Source organism: Tyto alba, unplaced genomic scaffold, assembly GCF_018691265.1.
Source record: "Tyto alba isolate M040663 unplaced genomic scaffold, T.alba_DEE_v4.0 Super-Scaffold_26, whole genome shotgun sequence".
NCBI lineage: Eukaryota > Metazoa > Chordata > Aves > Strigiformes > Tytonidae > Tyto > Tyto alba.
The window spans coordinates 3,852,063-3,861,619 of NW_024881300.1; the positions used below are offsets into that span (position 1 = coordinate 3,852,063).

Sequence of the window (9,557 nt, forward strand, 5' to 3'; positions counted from 1 at the left end):
GTCAGATCATCTTGTCAGGTACATAAATATTTCTCTCTTAACATCTCTGGATTTTATTTGTGAAGAGTCAAAGACATTGCATGTTATTAGCAACATAGAAATAAAATATCAATAATTCCTCAGTCATTCTTTTCTATTTTGTAGTTTTCTGTTTATGGTGCTATATTGTGCCCCATTATTTCTGAGCTAGCCCTCAGGTATAGGGTAAGAAAGTTTTCATCAGCTCATAGGCTCATATGCCTGGTCCTACCAATTCCCAATGAAAGAATAGAAGAACTTCATCTACTCTCCTCCTTGAGTTAAGCATCTCAGTGAGTGGTATTCCTAGTAAAAACACCACCTTCCCCTCAAAATCCCAACTAACCAAAAAAACTCTTGAGCTCAGCAGCAACACAGTTGAGGGACAGCTTGATTAAACAAAACAAAACAAAAAAAAAACAACCAAACAAAAAAATTTCTTCTAACAGAGAATCACCATTTTTATAGTGGAATGTGAGAAGTAGCAGTATTCTCATTAGCTTTGCAGATTTCAAGATGCCAGTTCTCAGTGGTCAGTCGTCTTTGTCAAAAGGCAATTGCGTCTGACTGGACATTCAAATCAATTGACTACTTCAGTCAGCAATCACGCACCCAACTGGTTTTGAACTAATTGAGTCTCCCCTACAAATCAAATTATAAATAAAAACAGTATCATCCAGGGCTCATTAAGAGTATAATTACTAGTTTGGGAAACATCTATAATGAAACCCTGCCATTCTAGAACTGCAGTTTAAAGCCACAAGCTAATTTTAAAGCATCATGTAATAAGTCTCTGGAATAAATGTAGCTCTTTCAGGCAGAAGTTTTACAGATTACCAAAAATGAAGAATTCAGTAACAAATCATAAGACATGCTTTCTTCTATACTTGACCTGTTATTTCAGTGCAAGTCCAACTCAGTGATCAGAATTGACGGTAAAGTTAATGAAACTTTTAAATGTAGTAAGCTCTGGTTTGAATTTTGTGTAAAAGGAGAAAAGCACAAACACACAAATTTGGAATCAATTGTAAGTGCTTAAAAATGCAGTCATTGGTCAAGGGTATAAGTACAGTCTTTCCAAACAGCTCACTTTGATTCTTTTGTTGCTCTAGAATCATGTAGACACACAACTATCTTTCCCTTCTGTAGCTGTGCAGTGTTAGGATAGCTTTTTAACCAATAAACAATTCACTTGCTACCTCTTGGGCAGTTCTAACACTTGTATGAACTAAGCAGAAAAATTGCATTTCTTGCTTCATCCACTGAAAGCTTATGTTCCAATTTGTACTATATATGTGATATATAAATTACTTTCTAAATTAATATGAATAGCAATTACTTGGAACAGGTAGGCAAAAGTAGCTGTACTAATGCTGCTTGGATGAAGCAATCCTTTTCATACATTAGTGAAGATGATAATTTGTTACTGCTTTTCTATGAGAAAAGTGCCATTTTTAAAGCTCTGCACGGTGTCCCTGCCCTTATCCATAGGAAAAAATCCCTGATAAAATCTAAGTCATTGTTACACCTCAAGGCTCACCCTTGCTATAGTGCTCTTCTTTCAACCCTCTTCATCAGAACTAGGCATTTTCCAACTCCAGTTGTTGCAGCTGGTTTTAACACAAAAAAGCCATGTCCATTTTTCTACCTCTAGTTACTTTTTCTGCATTGGCCCTTACCTTCACATTTTTGCTTGACTTTCAAATATATAAGCCCTTCACGCTCTTGATTCTCTCTCCTGTTTTATGTGATCTGTAGCACAACAGTTCTTGTTGGTCTACCATAAAATATGAATGTCTTCAAATTCAACTATAGCAGAATTGTAAGTCTTTGTGAATCCTGGATAGTAACTGAGAACTGCAAGCTAGGTTTGGAACTTGCTTTGGGAGTTGGTTCGTCATCTTTCAGTAAAATTTTGCTTGTTAAATATAAAGAGAAGAGAAAGTGGGAGTAAAGACAGGTTTGCATCAAGAATGTAGCACTTCTATTCAGCCTTGAAATAACCCTGTGAAGTAAGAGTGCTTAGGAGGTAAAAACTGGAACAAGTAATTGAATACATAAAGAGCAAGGAGAATTTTTCAAGTGATTCAGTACCTTCCTCTGTGCTGAAGTTTGCCCACCCACTCCTACGTACCACCTCCTGTGGTGCAGGACATTTTAATGCAATGTGGGAGGTTAGCATACAAATTCCTCCTGACTGCATTTGTGCATAGCTGCCCACACACCTTTTGAAATAGGGACCCTTATTTAGTAAAGTTAATGAGCATTATAGCTATGTCCCAAACTACAAATGCAGTGGGTTGAAAATTACCTGTTAGATCCATTTTGAATTACTTGGCATTTCATAATTTTTAACTTTGTTACTGAGACAAGTTTGTGAACCAGCTATGAGCAGTAAGATGGAGAAAGGTGGTATTGTGCCGAGGACTGGAAAGCTAGATGCTGCACCTTGAAACAAGTACCTTGCAAAGGATGCTGTCCAGTGAAGTTAAATGTGCTCCCATGTTGATTCAGTGCTTGCACTGATGACACCCAGAGAGCTTAGGAGAAAACCGTGATTTCTCTGCAACTACTTCATAACAGTAGTATAGTAAAGATGACATAAGTCAACACTAAACGAGCAATTAACAGTTTATCAGTAAAACTTAGTGACAAGTCTCATCAGCTTCAATAACATGCATGCTTTAGGCTGCTTCACTCAGTTTTCTGTCTTAGGAAGCTAACATGTTCTACTCCCATTCGCTGAAGGCAGCCAGAGCTTTCCAGGCTGTTTTGGTGTTGTAGGTTCCTGGTTCATAACTGGAGTTCAGAGCTAATAGAGTAAAACAGATGGAATGTAAGATCAGGTCTAAACCCTACAGCTCTTATTATTTATCACAACTTGACTAATTTCAGCAGATAAAATGTGGCATTTCCTGTTTTCAACCTGCCACTTCTCTGCAAAAAAGATATTTTTATGGGTCATGTGTTTGTACATTTCTGAGAAGTCAGTCTGAGCCAGCCCATACCTTCTACTGATTAGTGAAACCAGGCAAATCAGTTTAATTTCTTAATTTACTAATTGGAGTACAGGAAGTAGAAATAAACAACAAACGATAGCAAATTAAATTGTTTCCTCTACTGATCTGAAACATTCGGAAAAAAAGTACTTGCTGAATACATGTTTAGCATTTACAAAAACCTTTTTGAAAGGATTAAGCATGACATACCTTATTCTGTTCCATTAATGTAGCTTCTTCTTAAGCACCTGATGCTAAATACTTATTCCCAAGAACAGCCCCGCATAAGCCTAAAAAGGCTTTTTCAAATGGATCAAGACTTTGATCCCAAATTCTAGCTGCTTCATTATACAGGAATTATGATTCTGTTAAACCATTAAGTGTTCCAAAAACTGTATCTAACTGGAAAATTAAATACATTTGTAATCTACCTAAAAAGGACTGGGGGTGGAAAATCATAGCAGCGATATGTCTTCTTGTGTGCCTCACTGCTTTGTGCTTTTGAAAAAACAACCATATTGCTACTATATTGTCATACTTGGTCAGGCATCTGACAGGTGTCATTATTACCTTGAAAAAGCAGAATTACTTTAAGGATTAATAAAATTTAGGTGGGTTTTTTTTTTAAGATAGATAAAACTGTCTCTACCTTTTGCTGTGGATCAAACTGTTTCCTCACCTAAACTCTATGGGATTTAATCCCAAAAGATATACATTTTTATTTACAAATTGAATCATTCACATTGATAATCAATGCATGAAGTACAGGTGATAGAATTGTCTTTCATTCTACTGTTGAGCTGAAACTGAGACAACTTCTTATTAAATGATACTCCTTTTTTAGAGATGTATACTACTGTCATGTATGTTTATGTCCTTCTTTCAGATGTACTCAGTGGTAATAAGTCAGCGATCATCCTCAGAAAGTCAATAATAAAGACAGCTGAATGAAGAATAACATGATGACCTCAGGGTCTGAGCTGAGAGATGAAATAAACTGTGATCTGCAAATGGAAGACATGAAAAAATGGGCAAAATACACTGAGGCACGTGGCCCTTATGTGAGTCTCAACTCCTTCACTAGGAATCTGAGTCATCTCCAGAGCTGAAGCCTAGGGACTAGAGCTAGGCAAGTTAGCCACCTTAAATACTAGCAGTCTGAAATGTGGAAGTCACACAGTTCAGGGCCTTCTATTAAAATTACTTTTAGATAGGTAGGGATAACAAACATTATGTCTCATTATGTCCATCTTTCTCAACGTGTAAATCTGGATTCTGTGCTGTTTGTCACAGGAAGAACGCTTAAGACACGTGATCTACAGAAGTATCTTCTGCAAATATTTGATAATTTCAGGATTCCCAGACAGCCGCAGTCTTTACTGTTCAGCAGTTCAACATCAGTCTCTGCTGGCCATGGAACTTTAAATTAATACTTGCTCAGCTGTCTGTGATGTAGGACAGTCAAGTATCAGTAACTGCAGTCCAGCTAGCTGCCTGTTTTTTCCCCATCTCTCCCAGAGTCAGAATTTTTCTTCTGCTTTGATGTAGATTTTAAAAACAAATACATCATAGCCTGACAGACATCATTCTACCAGCCCAACCTCCCACTTCCTCCTCCCGCCTTTCTGACATTTCAGTTCTTTGTTTTCTGATTTCCTGACACCTTTAAGCTCTGAGCTAAAGTCTACCTTTGCATAGGCACCCCTGCCAAGAAAACATGGATTTCTTAAACTTCATTTGCCATTATTGAAGCATTTGGTCTCTATCCAGAAGGAAACTGTGCATAACATTTGATTGTTGTCAGTTTGCTTCTGTCTGTGTGGAAGATTTTCATGCAGTGTTTGGCTTTAGAAGGTTTGTTTGAGCTTAAGGTGCTGAAGTTTTGCTAACCAATTCAGCAAGGGAAAAAAGCCTGGGCTCAGTGACAAGAAACAGGTCAGAACAGCTTCAATCGAAGGCAGAGAGGGGAATGTTTGAATCACTGGATTAGGAGCCAGACTCGACTGAGGGATTTTTAATTGGTTGGTTTCTGTTTATCTTTTCTGTTCTATATCATATTTTCTTCATTGTATCATAGTCTGGCATAGAAGTATAAATGGACGCGACAGAAGCACAGAAAATGTGAAGTGACATAAGTATTGCAGTACAATACTTACCAGAAGAATCAAAATCAAGGATGCATTATCTTCACATGGGATTAACTGCTTTGGAACCTAGAGTTAGTTCAGCAAAATGAAATTACTAACAAGGAATGTGTTATGTGGGAAATGCATTCTTTGACACACTACATTTTTGTCAAGTATTCTTTCCTCTATTGAAGTGTAGCATGCCAGCTTTGCCCTCACTCTCTAGCAGATGATTTGTTCTGTAGTCTGAAGATGGTTTAATGACAAGAGCAGTAACTCTGGTGTTAAAGGTACGCAATTAGATTCTGCATAAAGGAATTTGAACAAGTTACCTGTGTCTTTGTGTCAAATAGGGACAACAGTACTTGTCTTCATCTAGAAATTTTGCAAGAGCTCAAGACTGAAGCAGGTACAACAGAAGTGAGGATTTCACACACATAACAGATTATTACATTCTTTGCTTTATCATTTTAACCTCACTAAAACCTTTTCACACTTCACTACACAGTTTCACCTTCCAAAAATCCTTCCAGACACCTGAACTGGTAAAGCAGGGGTGACCAATCCATGTTTTGGGACCTACAGGTACATATTTTAGTTTGGTCCATGAAAGTATGTCCTTGCTATGTGGATAGGCAGGGACCTCTCATTACTGCCCTTTGCCAGCCTTGTCTCCCAGATCTGTTGTCAGATTTCACTGTCATCTTTAATCTGCTTTAGTCACAATAGTGTAAGTATTTAGTGAGATTTCCTATATTCTATCATGCCTTTTTTTTATACAGGAACAAAGAATCTGCTAGCACAGCTAAGATAACAGCAGTGTTCCTGGCTCATCTTAATCAAACTGCTTAGAGCTGTACTAGAATCCTTTGACTACCTGAGACACAGCACAGTTTCAAAAATAATAATAATAGTGATGAAAATACTTAGCCTGTAGGCACAGTATTTTCATGCAGCTTAATTTACCATCTGGCTTGATGACTCTGTGGATACTTACATTTTACACACATAAGGTGACATTTTTAGTTATACGTGCAATTGTAGCTTGGTCAATAATTCTGCCTTCCCAGAAAGGTTACTAGGTGTGAGTCAGTGGTTACAAGCAAAGTGAAAACTGAGGTATTTGTCCATTGTTCAGCAGTGCAGTAAGAAAACAGACCCAGCAGCATTTGCAGCACTTTTTTAAAAAATACATTATCTGTTTTGTACATCATAGTATTGTACACCAAGCATATTTATATATGCACTCCATGGAGTTGTTAGAGAAGAACATGTCCAAATGACAGGTTACAGACCTGTAAAATTCAACAATGTAGATACATATTTCATTGTTGATGCATAGCCACAACACTTGATGCTCAGACTTCTGACTAACTTCCAATTCGTACTTTAATATGAGCATGCAGAGTGGAGTGGATATATAATTCACTCTTCAGATTCTTTTCCTCAGAGTTTCAATCAAGCTGAACTTTCTTGCTTTTTATATCAGATGATAGAACAATCTTTGCCTTTCTACTTAAGAATCTGCATATGGACAATTGGTTCAGGACAGAAAACATTTTGTGAACATCAGACTTAGGTTTCCATTTCTCTGTAGTCCTGGATTTCTCCTATGAAATTAACACAGATGCCTTTCAACATTACTTAAAAATGGTCTGTAATTTATATACTACTGCCCTCTACTGTATTTTTGATAGAGATCATAAAAGTATCAAACCATACAAGTCATAGTTCTTGTCAGGTTCATGAGGATTGTTCGTGTCATCATTCAACCAGGCCACCTGTACTACAAAACTATAAAACAAAAAGTATTCAAAGTTCTGGGAAAGAAAATTGCAGTGTGTCTGAACCAGAACAAAAAAACCCCACAAGTATTGGTATAGTTGTATTCATTAAGGCTCCCATCTTTAATCTCCTAACTACATAAGAAAAGTACAGCATCACAGTCATGGTAGAATTAAAAGCACCCTCCAGTCAGTTCTAGCTGTTCAAATACAAATTGAAGAAAAGCCCAAAACCTGTAAGACATATGAAACACAGAACTGATACCAATAACTTCAGATTATCTGAGGTTCACAAATCTAATGCTACTGACTGCTGAAGGTATCTATCAGTACAAAAGGCAAACCTACACAAATACATTTCTTCCCTAAGAACTGAGGTTTCTGTATTATTGAACATGGCTCACATCCAGGATACATCTTGGAATAAATGGCATCAGAACAAACTAGGGGTTAATCCTATTAACTCAGTTCCCCAGGAACTGATGTTTTATTTCAGTATAGAAAATAAATTTCTGCAGGACATTAGGCACTTCAGACTTGGCTTAATTCCTCCAATATTTACAGAGCATTCAGCATACTCCTACATCACTCCTTTCTAATGGAGAATGGGCAGATTGAAGTAGAAAGACAGTGCCACCTATTTGCCATTAAAATACACTGCATTAAGATCAGATAAATAACTTCCCTTCGTGCCATCATGCTAGGGAGTGTTTTTCTTCCCCGTTCCCTTTCACCATCGTGAGGAAGCTTTGCTGTCCCTGGAAGTGGAAATAAATACTAATTGTGATAGCAGAGTCCCTGGTACACAGAAGTTTAACCCAAGCTGCAGCATATCCCAGGAGGGAAGCTACGATTTTAGATACTGTTGCCAGTGTTTGAATTCCAAACTTCCCAGTTGTTTCCAAAGTTAGATGTATGCTTCCTAAAAATTTCCATGAGAAACTGATGAAGCAGTAATAGCCTCAAGATCATGATGTCAGTCTTCAATAATTCCTCCTCATTAAAAATCCATTAACTTTCTAGACCCTCATATCTAAGACAAGATTTAAATAAACAGTGGCTCAAAGCCATTGACCACTGTGAAAATGCCATTTTGTTACAAATTAAGAATTTGTAAGCAAGCTTTACAATGACATGAAGTTGGGGAAAGAAAGGCAGAGTAGTTTGATTTTTCAGCGTTTAAGAGTGAGTATACCAATGTATTACAAAACATACAAATATTGACTAAATTTAATATAGCCCTGGAATTAACAGGAAAAAACAGGAAAAGTAAAACTGATGGTCAAGTTCTGCTCAAGGCAATGAAACAAGTTACCAGAAAGACAGGATTACAAGTATTACAAAAATTCCTAGAAGCAACATCTTGCACTCTCTCACCTCCCAAACTTTGATTACATTCAAAACTCAAGGATTACTTTGATTTGGCTTTGTTGTTCAAAATAGTTCTTTATTTTGTCTTGGATAGCTTGCAGATGCCTACCCTCAGAGGGCACAGCTGACCTTTCATATTTACCACCTGTTTGTCTTGAAAGTTTATATTTTTGGACATCCACAGCATCAGCTACCTTCATATTCATGTTTGACAGCAGCTTGCTGTCAAAGTTTAAGGCAGAATGAGAAACATAAATAGCTGAGCATAAAGAAAAGATCACTTAGGCCCCATCACACAGGCTTAACCATCCTTGTTGCATTGCAGGAGTGGGCAGCTCAACAGTGGTTGTGAAGCCTGGGTGAGAAACAGTGACTGGCTTTAATGCTTTTTTCCACTGAGGCAGCTAGTCTTTGGTGCATATGATCAGAATGCTGTTGAAGTGTAGCATATAGGAAAATAACATCTCATTTTTGGTTCCCTTAACACATCAAAAGCCATACAAGATGCAGTCAGATATTGCTGAGGTATTGCAAGAGGCTATGTATTATGGTTTTAGTTTTTTAATTTAGTTGTCAAACACTAGCAAAATCATCAAATGTTTTTCACTAGCAAGACTCAGTGCTGTGCAAACAAATGGAAGCTAGCTCTGTCCGATCACCCTGTTTTGCAGAAGCCTAGATTTCCAAGTTGCTCAAGTCACAGTAGTCAAACTCAGGCTTGTGTGTAACTTGTGACCTCCTCAAATTCATTAAGTCCATCAAAACTAATAGTCATTATAAATTGGACTGTTGAAGAATCAATCAGTAATGGAAAGCTTTTAGTTGGGTTGCTTTGTCAAAGGCGTCAAAATGTAATAGATCAAAAAATGCAAATAGAAATTAAAGTGATTCAATTTTCAAATTTCATTAGGGACTTTATGTTACTGCTGTTCATCTTAGTTTACTGTACTTTTTCACTTTTTCCAAGTTCTGAGCCTTTATTTTTTTCTCTGTATTTCATGCTAAACATTTTCTACATAAGGACATAGCTCACTTTTTTGGCATCACAAAATTTGCTTTCCTTCACATAAAAATAGTTGGGCCAAGCGTTTATGTATCCAAGTAACACAAGTACTAAAGTTCATTTGTTCACTAGACACTCTGTAACAACTTACAAGGCTACAGAAAGACATATATTTAATAATTTGGCTTTCCAGTACCCTAAAATTTAAAGTTACCTGCTCCTTTCCAGATTTTCAGCAATAGCTCTTTAACAGCCC

General features: G+C 37.1%; 1 long non-coding RNA gene across 1 annotated transcript in view; it reads left to right on the top strand.

Moving 5' to 3' along the window:
• LOC116963166 overlaps positions 1-5,458 on the top strand; it is a 31,754-nt gene extending 26,296 nt beyond the window's left edge. Inside the window, exon 4 of the long non-coding RNA XR_004407985.2 lies at positions 3,904-5,458. This is a non-coding gene — a long non-coding RNA (uncharacterized LOC116963166). The remainder of the gene's footprint in view (positions 1-3,903) is intronic.
• The last annotated feature ends 4,099 nt before the right edge of the window (positions 5,459-9,557 follow it).